Below are 18963 nucleotides of genomic sequence, written 5' to 3' on the forward strand. Positions count from 1 at the left end.
AGGAGCAGCAGATGAAGAGCGACGTGTAAGGAAGATGAGTCTGGCAGAGGCATTCATTATGGATTGTAAGGGAGCTAGGCGGCAGGTGGGGAATTAAAAGGTGTTTACAGTCCTTTTAACTTGCATTTAGTTACAGTCTTACAATACATAGTATTCGCAGTCATCAGAACAAGTGAAGAACGCAAGAAAATTAAAACTGGATTAAAGGGGCTTTATCGTTGTCAAACACTTAAATTACAATAACTGCTAAGGAACAACATAGAAACAACATCCCAATACACAGGCATTTAAAGTGCATCTCTTAAAACCAATATTGTTTTAAAATCCACTTTCCACACATCCCTTCTGTAGGGTGAGTATCTGTTCAACAGGCAGATTATCATTTGTGTCATTCCACTCTTGGTGCAAACTGGTGGTGAGCTTCTATATGGAATAAAAAAAAAGTACCACTGGGCACAAGTGGTAAGGACATGCACAGTGATTTTGTCTTAAAGGGATATGAAACCCAAAATGTACACCACCTATTTATATAGTGCCTTTTTCCCAGTGGGAATCAAAGCGCTTTTTCAGTGCTCGCTCTCGGAATTAACCAAATCGGCAGCTGAATAGTAATAGTTATTACCCAATTTAATGGTACTATTTATCGACATCGGAAGGATGATGGGCTGAGTCAGCCCTGCCACGATTTGAACCTGTGACCTTGGATCTTTTAAACAGGCTTTTTTGTAGTCAGGACATTTACCAACTGAGCTACCTCACAGGCCTAGATAGAGCATGCAAATTTTAAATTTATTTCTATTATCAATTTTTCTTTGTTTTCTTGGTACCTTTTGTTGAAAAGCGGGGACGTAAAGATCAGTAGCACAATTGTGTCTGGTGCACTATATGGCCGAAGTTTGGCAAGTGCCCTGTATGCCAGGACAATTTCCTGCCATGTGCTCCAAACACCTACCTAGGTATCTCTTTAACAAAGAATATCATGGGAATAAAGCTCATTTGATGATATAAGTAAATTGGAAACTTTAAAAATTGTATGTTCTGACTCACAAAAACATTGTTTAGTTTTATATCCCTATAAAGGCTACTTGAGGATTTTAAAACATTTGGATTTAAGAAGCAAAACTATTTTCTAATAACTAATATCTGTTTTTTGTATCTCTAGCAGTTTGTGTTTAACAGTGTGGCATAACGATGCGTCACGCTTTTTTTTTTTTTTTTTACATACTATTAATGTATTGCAATTTGACATTTTAAATCACATGAATATATGTAAGCAGGTGTGGTTTAAACAAAAAAAAAAATTCCTGGCATGTTGAATCCACGATTCCATTCAATTACTGTTGGGAATTCAGCTCCTGGCCACCAGGAGGCGACAGAGACACCCCATTAAAGCTTAAATATCCCTCCCCCTTCCCATAATCCCCCAGTCATTCAGCTGAGGGAAAAGGAGAGGAACACGAGGGGTATAGAGGTGCCTGAAGAATATATAAAAATAAATGCTGCCTTAAAAAATATAAAAGGGCAGGTTGTGGACTCTCCATACCAGGAAAGAAATGAATTTATCAGGTGAGCATAAATTTTGTTTTCTTTCCAATGGCATGGAGAGTCCACGAGTCCATTCAATTACTGTTGGAAAACCCAATACCCAAGCCAGAAGACGACACAGAATGGACAGGGAGGGAGAAATAAAAAGGCAGGCAGACCTAAACAGAAGGCACCAACACTTGAAGCACCTTTATGCCAAAAGAAAACATCAGCTGAGGTAAGAAAAATCAAGGATATAAAAAAAGATTGTTTTATCGACCTGTTATACAAAAAGTTGTTTTATCGACCTGTTCTCTGGGAGCTTAGTCCCTAAAGGAACAGAACTAAAACATCTCCAGAAGGAGGCTGCTCTCCAATTGTCCATAAGCAAATGAAAGAGACCTCAGACAAAAAGAAAGATTAGTCACAGAATGTCTAAACACCTTAGAAAATTGGAAAAGTAAGTTTATACTTACCTGATAAATTAACTTCTTCTACGATACGACGAGTCCACGGATTTCATCCTTACTTGTGGGATATTAACCTCCTGCTAACAGGAAGTGGCAAAGAGCACCATAGCAGAGCTGTATATATAGCTCCACCCTTCCCTCCACCTCCAGTCATTCGACCGAAGTTAGGAAGAGAAAGGAAAAGCCAAAGGTGCAGAGGTGACTGAAGTTTATAAAAAATATAATATAATCTAAATCTGTCTGAAAAATGACAGGGAGGGCCGTGGACTCGTATCGTAGAAGAAAATTAATTTATCAGGTAAGCATAAATTTACTTTTCTTCGACAAGACACGACGAGTCCACGGATTTCATCCTTACTTGTGGGATACAATACCAAAGCTACAGGACACAGATGAAACGGGAGGGACAAGACAGAGACCTAAACGGAAGGCACCACTGCTTGAAGAACCTCTCTCCCAAAAACAGCCTCAGAAGAAGCAAAAGTATCAAATTTGGAAAATTTGGAAAAAGTATAAAGAGATGACCAAGTTGCAGCCTTGCAAATCTGTTCAACAGAAGCATCGTTTTTAAAAGCCCATGTGGAAGCCACAGCCCTAGTAGAATGAGCAGTAATTCTTTCAGGAGGCTGCTGTCCAGCAGTCTCATATGCCAGGCGGATGATACTTCTCAGCCAAAAAGAAAGAGGTAGCCGTAGCTTTCTGACCCCTACGCTTTCCAGAAAAAACAATGAATTATGAAGATGACTGACGGAAATCCTTAGTCGCCTGCAAGTAAAACTTCAAGGCACGGACCACGTCCAAGTTATGTAACAGACGTTCCTTCTTAGAAAAAGGATTAGGACACAAGGAAGGAACAACAATTTCCTGATTAATATTCTTATTTGAAACAACCTTAGGAAGGAATCCAGGTTTGGTACGTAAAACCACCTTATCAGAATGAAAGATAAGATAAGGCGAGTCACATTGTAACGCTGAAAGCTCAGAAACTCTACGAGCAGAAGAAATAGCAACCAAAAACAAAACTTTCCAAGATAACAATTTAATATCTATGGAATGCATGGGTTCAAACGGAACCCCTTGAAGAACACTAAGGACTAAATTCAAACTCCAGGGTGAAGCAATTGGTCTAAAGACAGGCTTAATTCTGGTTAGAGCCTGACAAAAAGACTGAACATCTGCCAAACGTTTGTGTAGCAAAATTGACAAAGCAGAAATCTGTCCCTTTAAGGAACTCGCTGATAACCCTTTCTCCAATCCCTCTTGGAGAAAAGACAGAATCCTGGGAATCCTAACTTTACTCCATGAGTAGCCCATGGATTCACACCAAAAAAAAATATTTACGCCATATCTTATGATAGATCTTTCTAGTGACAGGCTTACGTGCCTGTATCAAAGTATCGATGACCAAATCGGAGAATCCCCGCTTAGATGAAATCAAGCGTTCAATCTCCAAGCAGTCAGCTGCAGAGAATTTAGATTTGGATGTTGGAAAGGTCCTTGAATGAGAAGGTCCTGTCTCAATGGAAGTTTCCACGGTGGCAGAGAGGACATGTCCACTAGATCCACATACCAAGTCCTGCATGGCCACGCAGGCACAATCAGAATTACTGAAGCTCTCTCCTGTTTGAAGGAGAGGATACGGTGGAAACACATAAGCTAGGCTGAACGACCAAGGCACTGCCAAGGCATCTATCAGTTTGGACTGAGGATCCCTCGACCTGGATCCGTATCTTGGAAGCTTGGCATTCTGTCGAGATGCCATCAGATCCAATTCCGGTCTGCCCCATCGGAGAATCAGTGAGGCAAATACCTCCGGATGGAGTTCCCACTCCCCAGGGTGAAAAGCCTGTCAGCTTAAGAAATCCGCTTCCCAGTTGTCTACTCCTGGGATGTAGATTGCTGACAGATAAGAGTGGGCCTCCACCCATCGAATTATCTTATATACTTCTGTCATCGCTAAGGAACTCCTCATTCCCCCCTGATGATTGATATAAGCCACAGTTGTGATGTTGTCCGACTGGAATCTGATGAATTTGGCCGAAGCCAACTGAGGCCATGCCTGAAGAGCATTGAATATTGCTCTCAATTCCAGAATATTGATTGGAAGTATAGACTCTACCTGAGTCCATACACCCTGAGCCTTCAGGGAATTCCAGAAGGCTGGCGTCCTTTGTCACTATCACCGACGATGGTATGCGGAAACACGTCCCCTGGGACAGATGATCCGGCAACAACCAAAGAAGAGAGTCTCTGGTCTCTTGATCCAGATTTATCAGAGGAGATAAATTCGCATAGTCCCCATTCCACTGTCCGAGCATGCACAGCTGCAGTGGTCTGAGATGAAAACAAGCAAACGGAATGATGTCCATTGCTGCTACCATTAATCCAATTTACTCCATACACTGAGCCACTGATGGCCGAGGATTGGACTGATGGGCTCGGCAAGTATTTAGAATCTTTGCCTTTCTGACCTCCGTCAGAAATATTTTCATGTCTACAGAATCTATCAGAGTTCCCAAGAAGGGAACCCTTGTCCGTGGAACTAGTGAACTCTTTTCTAGGTTCACCTTCCATCCGTGAGTTCTCAGAAAGGACAACACTGTGTCTGTATGAGATTTCGTCAGATGATAAGTTGACGCCCGAATGAAAATATAGTCCAGATAAGGTGCCACTGCTATGCCCCGCAGCCTGAGAACCGCCAGAAGGGACCCTAGAACCTTAGTGAAGATCCTGGGTGCTTTGGCCAACCCGAAGAGAAGAGCCACAAACTGAAAATGTTTGTCCAGGAAGGCAAACCTTAGGAACTGATGATGATCCTTGTGGATAGGAATATGAAGGTATGCATCCTTCAAGTCCACGGTAGTCATATATTGACCCTCCTGGATCATTGGTAAAATTGTTCGGATGGTCATCTTGAAGGATGGAACTCTGAGAAACTTGTTTAGACTCGAGGTCTAAAATAGGTCTGAACGTTCCCTCTTTTTTGGGAACTACGAAAAGATTTGAGTAAAATCCCTGTCCCTGTTCTAATCTTGGAACGGTACGAATTACTCCCAAACCAGAGAGGTCTTTTACACAACGTAAGAACGCCTCTTTTTATCTGGTTTACAGACAATTGTGAAAGAAAATCTCCCTCTTGGGAGAAAATTTTTGAATTCCAGTTGATACCCGTTGGTCACGATTTCCAGGGCCCAGGGGCCCTGAACATCTCTTACCCAAGTCTGGGTAAAGAAAGAAAGTCTGCCCCCTACTAGATCCAGACCCGGATCGGGTGCCGTCCCTTCATGCTGTCTTTGTAGCAGCAACAGTCTTCTTGGGTTGCTTACCTTTGTTCCAAGCCTGGTTGGCTCTCCAGACGGACTTGGCCTGAGTAAAATTCCCTTCCTGCTTTGTGGAGGAAGAGGAAGCAGAGGGTACTCCTTTAAAATTTCGAAAGAAACGAAAATTATTTTGTTTACCCCTCATCTTAACAGACTTATCCTGAGGTAGAGCGTGACCTTTACCTCCAGTAATGTCAGAAATGATTTCCTTCAACTCAGGCCCGAATAGGGTCTTCCCCTTGAAAGGAATAGCTAAGAGCTTAGATTTAGATGACACATCAGCAAACCACGATTTTAACCATAACGCTCTACGTGCCAAAATGGCAAATCCTGCATTTTTCGCCGCCAACTTCCTCAATGTCAGACATGTTGTACAGACTAGTAATAGCCACAATAGTCGTAAATCACCTCATTTGATTCAAACAACTTTTAGAAAAATGTGTACTGCGCCTTTAAGAAATAAAAAACGCAACAATTTTTTCTGAAACTGCCTAAAACGTTAAAAAAAACGCTAATCCATTAAATATAATAATTCAATTGGCCCAAAAATTATTGCACCCTATAAGTAAAAGGTGAATTTACCCTCTAAGAGACATTTTAATCAAAAAACATACCTTAACAGAACAAAATGACCCCTGCACCTCGCCACAGCTCTGCTGTGGCGCCTACCTGCCCCCAGGGTACTGCAAAATGACAACGATCGGGTGAACAGAACACAACTTTAGGCCCCACCGGAGCTAATACCTGCTGCCTTCTTAGTCAGAGTAAACTGCGCGTCTGAGCGCGCGAAATAGGCCCCGCCCATCATGGACGTCTTAACAGTCTGTTTAACCGCATGGGAAGCGGTTTGAAAAATAAAGCCATGTGGTCTCCTGTACTTAAAATCTCTTAACAAGAAACTGCAGCCCTACTGACTTTGATTAATAAATATATGTCAAGCTGCCTCTCCCAGTGTCCAGCCCCAATACAGATATGTCAAATCAATATGTATAAAACACAGGATTTTCAGTAACACCCTCAGTGATACAGGTCTACTGCTTACCCCTTCCCTTGCAGGGAAAAATGTCAGCCAGTTCCGATATAACAAGTCTCCTCAGAAACAAAAGACTGAACATACCTCAATGCTGCTTGTAGCATGACACCGTTCTCCACACTGAAGATTTCTCTTGCACTACCTTCAGAAGCTCTGTGGGAACCAAAATGGATCTTAGTTACATCTGCTAAGATCATCAACGTCAGGGCAGAAATCTTCTTCATTCCATATCTCCATGAGGAAAAAAGTACTCACCGGTACCATTTAAAATAAAAAACTTCTTGATTGAATAATCTAAAACTAACACCACACTTTACCTCTTCCTATTACTAACACAGGCAAAGAGAATGACTGGGGGTGGAGGGAAGGGAGGAGCTATATATACAGCTCTGCTGTGGTGCTCTTTGCCACTTCCTGTTAGCAGGAGGTTAATATCCCAAAAGTAAGGATGAAATCCTTGGACTCGTCGTATCTTGTAGAAGAAAAGAACTCTAGATACAAACCTTATCCAAGGAGAGAAATAACGGTACCATCTGAAAAGGATGGACAGAAGAAAACTACAATCCCCTGACAAACAGTACAGTCCAAACCACCTTAGGAAGGAGGAGGTCTAATTAGGACAGAGAATTACTCCTTTCTGTACAAACAATAAGATAAAGAGGGCCACAAGACAAAGCAGAGAAATCTAAAAAAAAAAAAAAAGTCAACGAGAAAAGAAAAGCCAACTAAAACATTCTCTGACAACAGAATGTTAGGTCCAAATACAAAGAACCAAATTAAGGTTCCAGAAGGAGCAAGAAATTGAAACACAGGCCTGATACTTAAAGGGACAGTTTACCCAAAAAGTTTTAAATTTTAAATACAATAGCAGGAATAGTGGAGTAAAGTGGTGCTGAACATTCAGTTTTAACCATGCTCTGTATTCAAAAATATGTTTTTGAAATGTCTGTTTACTAACTAAATTGCCTAAACCCCTTAGAATATTTTCTGGCTGTGCGGCCAGTCTGCTGTTACTCCCCCTCTGTGCATTGCACATGTGACATCCTCTCCAAAAGCTATTTTGTAAACAAGCTGCCTGGTGAGCTGTGCCTGATGACTTGAGTGCACGCTATATTGAGTGCACGCTATATTTCAATACATTGTATAGCTGTTGCACTTACTTAGATGCCGTGGATGCCCTGTATAAAAATACATCACCTTTAAAAAATCCCTACATGTAATAAATGTCAGAGCTTTAAATGCAGACATCACTGTAAGATTGATGAGACAGGCTGTAGAACCATACCGCAAAACAAGCAAAGAAATCACTTCAGCTAAACTTCTCAGCCTGCTTGTAACCTGATGCAGCAAGACCGGGTAGTGAGCAAGTCAAATACATAGGTAAGAATTTCAGCTCCAATGATTTCTGTTTTGTTTCAGTCTTGCTGCATCAGGTTACAAGCAAACTGAGAAGTTAGCTGAAATGATTTCTTTGCTCGTTTGGCAATATCGTTCCTGTCCCAGTCTCACCAATCTTACAGAGACGATGTCTGCAGTAAAAGCTCTGACATTTATTACATGTAGGAATTTTTAAAGCTGATGTATTTGTACTGTTTAGCAGGAAAAGAGGATTAGTGCAGACAAAGTTCTAATATACATTTGACATAGGAATTTACATATAGCCTATGATTGGAGGGTGGGCGTGATAGACTAAAGCACAGCTCAGCCCTTTCCTGTGGGAGTGCCAGCACTGTGGATAATACTCACATGGGAAGGAATAAAAAGCTAAAATTTACAAAATGTATTGGTAGCAAGTTTAACTATATAGGTCTAATGTCTTTAGTCACTGTATTTCCTTTAGGAACATAGATTTGTGATTGCTGTGTAAACTGGCCCTTTAACCAGGACCTGAACAAAGACCGGACTTTAAACCATCTGCATAGGATGCTAGCCAGCACCACAAACACATCCCAGATGGGATTTTTTTTTTATGCTAACCTGATAAATTATTTTCTTTCCTGGCATGGAGAGTCCACAAATCCATTCAATTACTAGTGGGAATTCAACTCCTGGCCACCAGATGGAGTCAAAGAACACTCCAGCAAAGCATTTAAGTATCTTCCCACAATCCCCAGTCATTCGGCCAAGAGAATAAGGAAATAGAAGAGAACACAAAGGGTATATAGGTGCCTGAAGTTTAAAAAAAAAAAAAAAAAAAAAAAAAAAAGAAAAAAAACATAATTTATGCTTACCTGATAAATTTATTTCTCTTGTAGTGTATCCAGTCCACGGATCATCCATTACTTGTGGGATATTCTCCTTCCCAACAGGAAGTTGCAAGAGGATCACCCACAGCAGAGCTGCTATATAGCTCCTCCCCTCACTGCTATATCCAGTCATTCGACCGAAACAAGACGAGAAAGGAGAAACCATAGGGTGCAGTGGTGACTGTAGTTTAATTAAAATTTAGACCTGCCTTAAAAGGACAGGGCGGGCCGTGGACTGGATACACTACAAGAGAAATAAATTTATCAGGTAAGCATAAATTATGTTTTCTCTTGTTAAGTGTATCCAGTCCACGGATCATCCATTACTTGTGGGATACCAATACCAAAGCTAAAGTACACGGATGATGGGAGGGACAAGGCAGGAACTTAAACGGAAGGAACCACTGCCTGTAGAACCTTTCTCCCAAAAACAGCCTCCGAAGAAGCAAAAAAGTGTCAAATTTGTAAAATTTTGAAAAGGTGTGAAGCGAAGACCAAGTCGCAGCCTTGCAAATCTGTTCAACAGAGGCCTCATTTTTAAAGGCCCAGGTGGAAGCCACAGCTCTAGTAGAATGAGCTGCAATCCTTTCAGGGGGCTGCTGTCCAGCAGTCTCATAGGCTAAGCGTATTATGCTCCGAAGCCAAAAGGAGAGAGAGGTTGCCGAAGCTTTTTGACCTCTCCTCTGTCCAGAGTAAACGACAAACAGGGCAGATGTTTGACGAAAATCTTTAGTAGCCTGTAAGTAGAACTTCAAGGCACGGACTACGTCCAGATTATGCAAAAGACGTTCCTTCTTTGAAGAAGGATTAGGACACAATGATGGAACAACAATCTCTTGATTGATATTCCTGTTAGAAACCACCTTAGGTAAAAACCCAGGTTTGGTACGCAGAACTACCTTGTCTGAATTAAAAATCAGATAAGGAGAATCACAATGTAAGGCAGATAACTCAGAGACTCTTCGAGCCGAGGAAATAGCCATCAAAAACAGAACTTTCCAAGATAAAAATTTTAATATCAATGGAATGAAGGGGTTCAAACGGAACTCCCTGAAGAACTTTAAGAACCAAGTTTAAGCTCCACGGGGGAGCAACAGTTTTAAACACAGGCTTAATCCTAACCAAAGCCTGACAAAATGCCTGGACGTCTGGAACTTCTGCCAGACGCTTATGCAAAACAATAGACAGAGCAGAGATCTGTCCTAACTAGAACTAGCTGATAAGCCATTGTCAAAACCCTCTTGGAGAAAGGACAATATCCTAGGAATCCTAACCTTACTCCATGAGTAACTCTTGGATTCACACCAATAAAGATATTTACGCCATATCTTATGGTAGATTTTCCTGGTGACAGGCTTCCGAGCCTGTATTAAGGTATCAATGAATGACTCGGAGAAGCCACGCCTTGATAGAATCAAGCGTTCAATCTCCATGCAGTCAGTCTCAGAGAAATTAGATTTGGATGATTGAAAGGACCTTGTATTAGAAGGTCCTGCCTCAGAGGCAGAGTCCATGGTGGAAGAGATGACATGTCCACTAGGTCTGCATACCAGGTCCTGCGTGGCCACGCAAGCGCTATCAGAATCACAGATGCTCTCTCCTGTTTGATTTTGGCAATCAGTCGAGGGAGCAGAGGAAACGGTGGAAACACATAGGCCAGGTTGAAGAACCAAGGAGCTGCTAGAGCATCTATCAGCATTGCTCCCGGGTCCCTGGACCCGTAACAAGGAAGCTTGGCGTTCTGGCGAGACGCCATGAGATCCAGTTCTGGTTTGCCCCAACGATGGACCAGTTGAGCAAACACCTCCGGATGGAGTTCCCACTCCCCCGGATGAAAAGTCTGACGACTTAGAAAATCCGCCTCCCAGTTCTCTACGCCTGGGATGAGGATCGCCGACAGGTGGCAAGAGTGAGACTCTGCCCAGCGAATTATCTTTGAGACTTCTAACATCGCTAGGGAACTCCTGGTTCCCCCTTGATGGTTGATGTAAGCCAGTCGTGATGTTGTCCGACTGAAATCTGATGAACCTCAGTGTTGCTAACTGAGGCCAAGCTAGAAGAGCCTTGAATATTGCTCTTAACTCCAGAATATTTATTGGGAGGAGTTTCTCCTCCTGAGTCTACGATCCCTGAGCCTTCAGGGAGTTCCAGACTGCGCCCCAACCTAGAAGGCTGGCATCTGTTGTTACAATCGTCCAATCTGGCCTGCGGAAGGTCATACCCTTGGACAGATGGACCCGAGAAAGCCACCAGAGAAGAGAATCTCTGGTCTCTTGATCCAGATTTAGTAGAGGGGACAAATCTGAGTAATCCCCATTCCACTGACTTAGCATGCATAATTGCAGCGGTCTGAGATGCAGGCGCGCAAATGGCACTATGTCCATTGCCGCTACCATTAAGCCGATTACTTCCATGCACTGAGCCACTGACGGGCGTGGAATGGAATGAAGGACACGGCAAGCATTTAGAAGTTTTGATAACCTGGACTCAGTCAGGTAAATTTTCATCTCTACAGAATCTATAAGAGTCCCTAGGAAGGAGACTCTTGTGAGTGGTGATAGAGAACTCTTTTCCACGTTCACTTTCCACCCATGCGACCTCAGAAATGCCAGAACTATCTCTGTATGAGACTTGGCAATTTGAAAGCTTGACGCCTGTATCAGGATGTCGTCTAGATACGGAGCCACCGCTATGCCTCGCGGTCTTAGAACCGCCAGAAGTGAGCCCAGAATCTTTGTAAAAATTCTCGGGGCAGTGGCCAACCCGAAGGGAAGAGCTACAAATTGGTAATGCCTGACTAGAAAGGCAAACCTTAGGAACAGACGATGATCTTTGTGAATTGGTATGTGAAGGTAGGCATCCTTTAAGTCCACTGTGGTCATGTACTGACCCTCTTGGATCATGGGTAGGATGGTCCGAATAGTTTCCATTTTGAATGATGGAACTCTGAGGAATTTGTTTAAGATCTTTAGATCCAAGATTGGTCTGAAGGTTCCCTCTTTCTTGGGAACCACAGATTTGAATAAAATCCCTGTCCTTGTTCCGTCCGCGGAACTGGATGGATCACTCCCATTACTAGGAGGTCTTGCAAACAGCTTAGGAATGCCTCTCTCTTTATCTGGTTTGCTGATAACCTTGAAAGATGAAATCTCCCTTGTGGAGGAGAAGCTTTGAAGTCCAGAAGATATCCCTGAGATATGATCTCCAACGCCCAGGGATCCTGAACATCTCTTGCCCACGCCTGGGCGAAGAGAGAAAGTCTGCCCCCCACTAGATCCGTTTCCGGATAGGGGGCCGTTCCTTCATGCTGTCTTGGGGGCAGCAGCAGGCTTTCTGGCCTGCTTGCCCTTGTTCCAGGACTGGTTAGGTTTTCAGGCCTGTCTGGAATGAGCAACAGTTCCCTCTTGTTTTGAAGCAGAGGAAGTTGATGCTGCTCCTGCCTTGAAATTTCGAAAGGCACGAAAATTAGACTGGCCTTTGATTTGGCCCTGTCCTGAGGAAGGGTATGACCCTTGCCTCCAGTAATGTCAACAATAATTTCCTTCAAGCCAGGCCCGAATAAGGTCTACCCCTTGAAAGGAATGTTGAGTAATTTAGACTTTGAAGTCACGTCAGCTGACCAGGATTTAAGCAATAGCGCCCTACGCACCTGGATGGCGAATCCGGAATTCTTAGCCGTTAGTTTAGTCAAATGAACAATGGCATCAGAAACAAATGAGTTAGCTAGCTTAAGCGTTCTTAGCTTGTCAATAATTTCATTCAATGGAGCTGTCTGGATGGCCTCTTCCAGGGCCTCAAACCAGAATGCCGCCGCAGCAGTGACAGGCGCAATGCATGCAAGGGGCTGTAAAATAAAACCTTGTTGAATAAACATTTTCTTAAGGTAACCCTCCAATTTTTTATCCATTGGATCTGAAAAAGCACAACTGTCCTCAACCGGGATAGTGGTACGCTTTGCTAAAGTAGAAACTGCTCCCTCCACCTTAGGGACCGTCTGCCATAAGTCCCGTGTAGTGGCGTCTATTGGAAACATTTTTCTAAATATAGGAGGTGGGGAAAAGGGCACAACGGGTCTATCCCACTCCTTGCTAATAATTTCTGTAAGCCTTTTAGGTATAGGAAAAAAGTCAGTGCACACCGGCACCGCATAGTATCTATCCAGCCTACACAATTTCTCTGGAATTGCAACTGTGTTACAGTCATTCAGAGCAGCTAATACCTCCCCAAGCAATACACGGAGGTTCTCAAGCTTAAATTTAAAATTAGAAATCTCTGAATCAGGTTTCCCCGAGTCAGAGATGTCACCCACAGACTGAAGCTCTCCGTCCTCATGTTCTGCATACTGTGACGCAGTATCAGACATGGCTCTAACAGCATTTGCGCGCTCTGTATCTCTCCTAACCTCAGAGCTATCGCGCTTGCCTCTTAATTCAGGCAATCTAGATAATACCTCTGACAGGGTATTATTCATGATTGCAGCCATGTCCTGCAAGGTAATCGCTATGGGCGTCCCTGATGTAATTGGCGCCATATTAGCGTGCGTCCCCTGAGCGGGAGGCGAAGGGTCTGACACGTGGGGAGAGTTAGTCGGCATAACTTCCCCCTCGACAGAACCCTCTGGTGATAATTCTTTTATAGATAAAGACTGATCTTTACTGTTTAAGGTGAAATCAATACATTTAGTACACATTCTCCTATGGGGCTCCACCATGGCTTTCAAACATAATGAACAAGTAGGTTCCTCTGTGTCAGACATGTTTAAACAGACTAGCGATGAGACTAGCAAGCTTGGAAAACACTTTAAAACAAGTTTACAAGCAATATAAAAACGTTACTGCGCCTTTAAGAAACACAAATTTTCCCAAATTTTGAAATAACAGTGAAAAAATGCAGTTAAAATTTTTTACAGTGTATGTAATAAGTTAGCAGAGCATTGCACCCACTTGCAAATGGATGATTAACCCCTTAATACCAAAAACGGAATAACAAAAACGTTTTTTTAAACAGTCACAACAACTGCCACAGCTCTACTGTGGCTTTTTACCTCCCTCAATACGACTTTTGAAGCCTTTTGAGCCCTTCAGAGAAGTCCTGGATCATGCAGGAAGAAGCTGGAAGTCTGTGTCTGTAATTTTTGCTGTGCAAAAAAACGCCAAAATAGGCCCCTCCCACTCATATTACAACAGTGGGAAGCCTCAGGGAACTGTTTCTAGGAAAAATTCAAGCCAGCCATGTGGAAAAAACTAGGCCCCAATAAGTTTTATCACCAAACATATGTAAAAAACTTTTAAACATGCCAGCAAATGTTTTAAAATACACTTTTATAAGAGTATATATATCTCTATTAATAAGCCTGATACCAGTCGCTATCACTGCATTTAAGGCTTTACTTACATTACTTCGGTATCAGCAGCATTTTCTAGCAAATTCCATCCCTAGAAAAATATTTTAACTGCACATACCTTATTGCAGGAAAACCTGCACGCTATTCCCCCTCTGAAGTTACCTCACTCCTCAGAATATGTGAGAACAGCAAAGGATCTTAGTTACTTCTGCTAAGATCATAGAAAACACAGGCAGATTCTTCTTCTAAATACTGCCTGAGATAAACAGTACACTCCGGTACCATTTAAAAATAACAAACTTTTGATTGAAGAAATAAACTAAGTATAAAACACCACAGTCCTCTTACGACCTCCATCTTAGTTGAGAGTTGCAAGAGAATGACTGGATATGGCAGTGAGGGGAGGAGCTATATAGCAGCTCTGCTGTGGGTGATCCTCTTGCAACTTCCTGTTGGGAAGGAGAATATCCCACAAGTAATGGATGATCCGTGGACTGGATACACTTAAGAGAAATAGAAGCCTAATCTAAAAGTTTAGAAAAAGGGAGGGTCGTTCTCTCCATGCCAGGAAAGAAAAGAATTTATCAGGTAAGCATAAATCTAATTTTCTTTCCAATGGCATGGAGAGTCCACGAATACATTCAATTACTAGTGGGAGCCAATACCCAAGCTAGAGGACACAGAATGGAAGGGAGGGAGAACAAGACAGGCGAACCTAAACTGTAGGCACACCTCAAAAAGAAATTGTCCTCCCAAAAGAAACCTTAGTAGAGGCAAAAATATCTAAAAAATTTCAAAAAATAGAATGCAACGAAGGCCCAGAGGCCGTCCTGCAGAATCGATCCCCATAAGCCCCGTTTTTAAAAGGCTCAGGAAGAAGAGACAGTCCAAGATAAATAGGGTTGTAATCCCTCAGGAAGCTTGATATCCAGCTAAAAGCTGACATCCATCTGTCTCATAGGGAAACCAAAAGACACTCCTCAACCAAAAGAAAAATGAGATAACGCGGTCATCGGGCCCATACTCATGAAAAACTGCCAAACATGGCAGAAGAGTAACGAAAATCCTTAGAAACAGAGAGCACGAAACACCTGTAGGCTGAGACACAGATGACACTTCCAGAAAGAAGGATGGAAGGCACAAAGAAGAAGCCCCCTTATCTGAAAGGTAAAAGGATAAAGGGAATCAAACCATAGAGCTAGAAGCACAGAGACTCTACTATATTTCCAAGACCTAATGTCACAGGATGCCTAGGCTTAAATTGAATGTACTGCAAACCCTGAAGAACAAAACGAAGACTCCAAAGGATCAACAGAATTAACACCTTCTGAATTCTGACCAGGGTCTGAACCAAAGGACCGAAACTCTGGTAAGTAGCCAAACTTATGAAAAAACAGAAAGGACAGAACTGACCCACAATCTCATCTCCAGCTCCTCCTGGAGAATGGCAATAGTGAGACTACGCTCACTGAAGGATGCGAGAGACCTCCTTCATAGAAAAGGTACTATGTTCCTCCCTGTTAGAAGACTGATAAACCGGATCAAACTCAGAAAGGGACCCGCCTAATAGGACCTTGAAAATAGTTCTCAGCTATAACTAAAAAAAAAAGAAAGAATCAGAAGCCAGACTCCGACTAAATCTCGATTCTCTTAGTCAGTAATGAAAACCAAACTGCTCCCCAGACTAAAGGCCGGTAACAGTACTACATCTCTCTGAATGAACTCAAAGAACATAAAAGTCTTAAGACAAAACGATCCCAGAACAAGTCACCAGGACAGAACGTTTCTCGTCCGGAAGTCAAGGACAATCCGCTGAAAGGAGGTCCAAGTGGACCCCATTCCAGGGAGAGAAAACACTACTGAAGTCAAGAGACAAGTAGCAGAGTAAGGAAATAGTCCTGCGATAATCATGGAAAAATAAGCTACTATACTAGCCTATACCCCTGAGCTCTTTCCATCACAGAAATTACCCAAAAGGGTAATAAACCTGGGGCTGAAGGACAATTACCGCTGGACTACCAGGGAAAAAAATAGGCAGGAAGATGTAAGCACCATGACTACTTGCTGACTGCAAGAACTTAGAATACCAGCAGAAAAACTGACCGAAAAATAAAAATCCCCCAAAAGGGAAAAAAAAGAAAATAACTTGTTAGCACCTGGAATTCAAAGGAAGCATGACCAGACGTTATCAGAACATGTAACCTTCTGATCTTGAATCAGACATGGTATCGTTGCATCACAAGGTTAGAATCCCTTCCAAGTATTAACCAAGCCCAACCCTCTTAGCTTCCGATATCAGAAGAGATCAGACACAAACAGGGTGAATGGCCGTAGGCCCTAGCAAAGGAGATTATCCAAAAAAAAATGTGGGATACTGAACCCAAATTTTTTTCTTTCGTGATTCAGATAGAGCAGGCAATTTTAAGCAACTTTCTAATTTACTCCTATTATCAATTTTCTTCGTTCTCTTGCTAACTTTATTTGAAAAAGGCATCTAAGCTAAGGAGTCAGACATTTTTTGGTTTAGTACACTGGATAGCACTTGTTTATTAATGGATGAATTTATCCAATCAGCAAAAACAACCCAGGTTGTTCACCAAAAATGGGCCAGCATCTAAACTTACATTCTTGCTTTTCAAATAAACATACCAAGAGAATGAAGAAAATTTAATAGGAGTAAATTAGAAAGATTCAGGTTCTATCTGAATCACAAAAGAAAAAATTTGGGTTCGGTGTCCCTTTAACCCTTAAAGTTCTATGTAAGGACACACTGAGGCCAGATCCAAACCTACGTCTTACAAATTGTAGCTGTTCTCTGCTGGATTAGTCACTGCAGAGCATTTTAAATCTCTAACATATTTCCAGGAGAGATAAAATGCCACAAGATGGCAGCAAACACCAGGGAATCAGATAACAATAGAACCATCTTTCAATCTGATTAAATGACATAATTAAACTACATACATACACAAAACTAGAATATCTGGTGACAAGAGATGTCCTCAGACAAGCCCCAAAAGCTCTCACACCCAAAGGAATCCTATTTCTGTAATATATTAATTCAAGATAATGTAGATCTATAATATATTCAGAGGAAACAGAGCAGCCAGTCTCAAAAACAGAAAACTAAGATAAGTCCCTCAGACTTTTCAAAAAAATAGATACACAAAAAAGATATGAGATAACGTTAAATGCAGCTCATGTCTATGAGCTGTTTGTGATCTGAATGAATTACCTTATATGTACTACTTGTCAATGACAAGAGGTTGATGGCACATGTAGTATACTATATTGTATGTATGTGTTTTATCTATATAGGATAGTACAGATGGCCCTCGTTTTACAACTGTTCAATTTACACCGTTTCAGAACAACCACCTTTTTTCCAGTCATGTGAGTGCTATTGAAAAGCATTGAGAAGCAGTGCATTTATTAAAATACCCAGTAGGTGAAGCTGTCTGTGTTGCAGCAAAGCCAAGCAAGCTGAAATTAATTAGTTTAACCAGACCTGAGCTATCAAGCAGATTTCAAAGGAACAAGATCTTCCCGTCTATAAATCAGTCCAGATTGGAATGCATACAAAGAACTGTTTGCAGAAAAATGCAAGTGAAGTCTGTGTTGTGTGATTTTATTAGGTTTATAATGCTGTTTAGCAAATATTTTTATTAATTTAACTTAGTTTAATTATATATTCTGTGTTGTGTGATTATTTTATTAGGTTTATAATACGGTTTAGAAAATGTTTTGTTCATTTAATTTAGTTTAATTATATATTCTGTGTTGTGTGATTATTTTATTAGGTTTCTAATGCTGTTTAGCAAATGTTTTGTTCATTTAACTTAGTTTAATTATATATTCTGTGTTGTGTGATTATTTTATTAGGTTTCTAATGCTGTTTAGCAAATGTTTTGTTCATTTAACTTAGTTTAATTATATATTCTGTGTTGTGTGATTATTTTATTAGGTTTTTAATGCTGTTTAGCAAATGTTTTGTTCATTTAACTTAGTTTAATTATATATTCTGTGTTGTGTGATTATTTTATTAGGTTTATAATGCTGTTTAGCATTTAAAGTCTTCATTTTAAAGCTTTACAAATAATGTATTAGGTGTTATGACAATTTTGAGAGGGGCCTGGAACCTATCTCCCTCACTTCCCATTGACTTACATTATAAACTGGGTTTCAATTTACAGCGGTTTCAATTTACAGCGGTTTCAATTTACAGCGGTTTCAATTTACAGCGGTTTCAATTTACAGCGGTTTCAATTTACAGCGGTTTCAATTTACAACCATTCCTTCTGGAACCTAGCCCCGGCGTAAACTGAGGGCTACCTGTACTACTTATGACATATCAAAAACTGTACAATGTAGCAAGAGACAAAAAACACAGAATATAAGAAAACTAAAAAAAATAAAAAGTATAAGTCCTTTTAAAATTCTAAAATGTTCTTAAAAAGTTCTTAATCCCAATGAGTGATAAACTACCAACAGAAAGTGTTCCTGCACCCAATCAGATTTACACTTACTTTCACAGACCTCAATCGATATGAGGTAAGTAGATGGTGTGTATAATCGTTCACCTCCCAGAGTATGGATCCAGCAGTTTGTGTGTCACGCACATTCCTCAGGTTTTGCTGTCTTTGATGTGAGAAACTTCCAAACACTCCCAAACACACTCCAATGGTAACTCCCTCAATATTCCGGTCGTTAGTAGCTCAATCACCATGGAAAGAAACACAAGGCAGAAGAGGTTGTGTTCTTGCAAAATGAGCAGTTGAAAATTATTAGTGTAGTCACAGCCTGAAAAAGATGATCTCACCAGTATCACACACAAACAACTCTTCAAAATCTTGGTTTTCAATACAAGGATGGACTTTTGGGCTTTGTTTTCTGTTAGAAACAAAACGGAAACTAGTAGGCCACCATTACTCTTACTAAAGAGATTGACATGGACACAGCATTGCCCCAATCCTTGCTTGCAGGGAAAAGTACCCATTAAAAGGATTAAAATTAGCTTTCCTTCAGA

The 18963-nt window shown here is 41.3% G+C and overlaps 1 protein-coding gene across 1 annotated transcript in view; it reads right to left on the reverse strand.

Annotated features, from left to right (window-relative positions):
• The window catches only part of SMARCA4 (SWI/SNF related, matrix associated, actin dependent regulator of chromatin, subfamily a, member 4), a 293213-nt gene that overhangs the window by 122744 nt on the left and 151506 nt on the right, over positions 1 to 18963 (reverse strand).

This window comes from Bombina bombina, chromosome 6, assembly GCF_027579735.1.
Source record: "Bombina bombina isolate aBomBom1 chromosome 6, aBomBom1.pri, whole genome shotgun sequence".
NCBI lineage: Eukaryota > Metazoa > Chordata > Amphibia > Anura > Bombinatoridae > Bombina > Bombina bombina.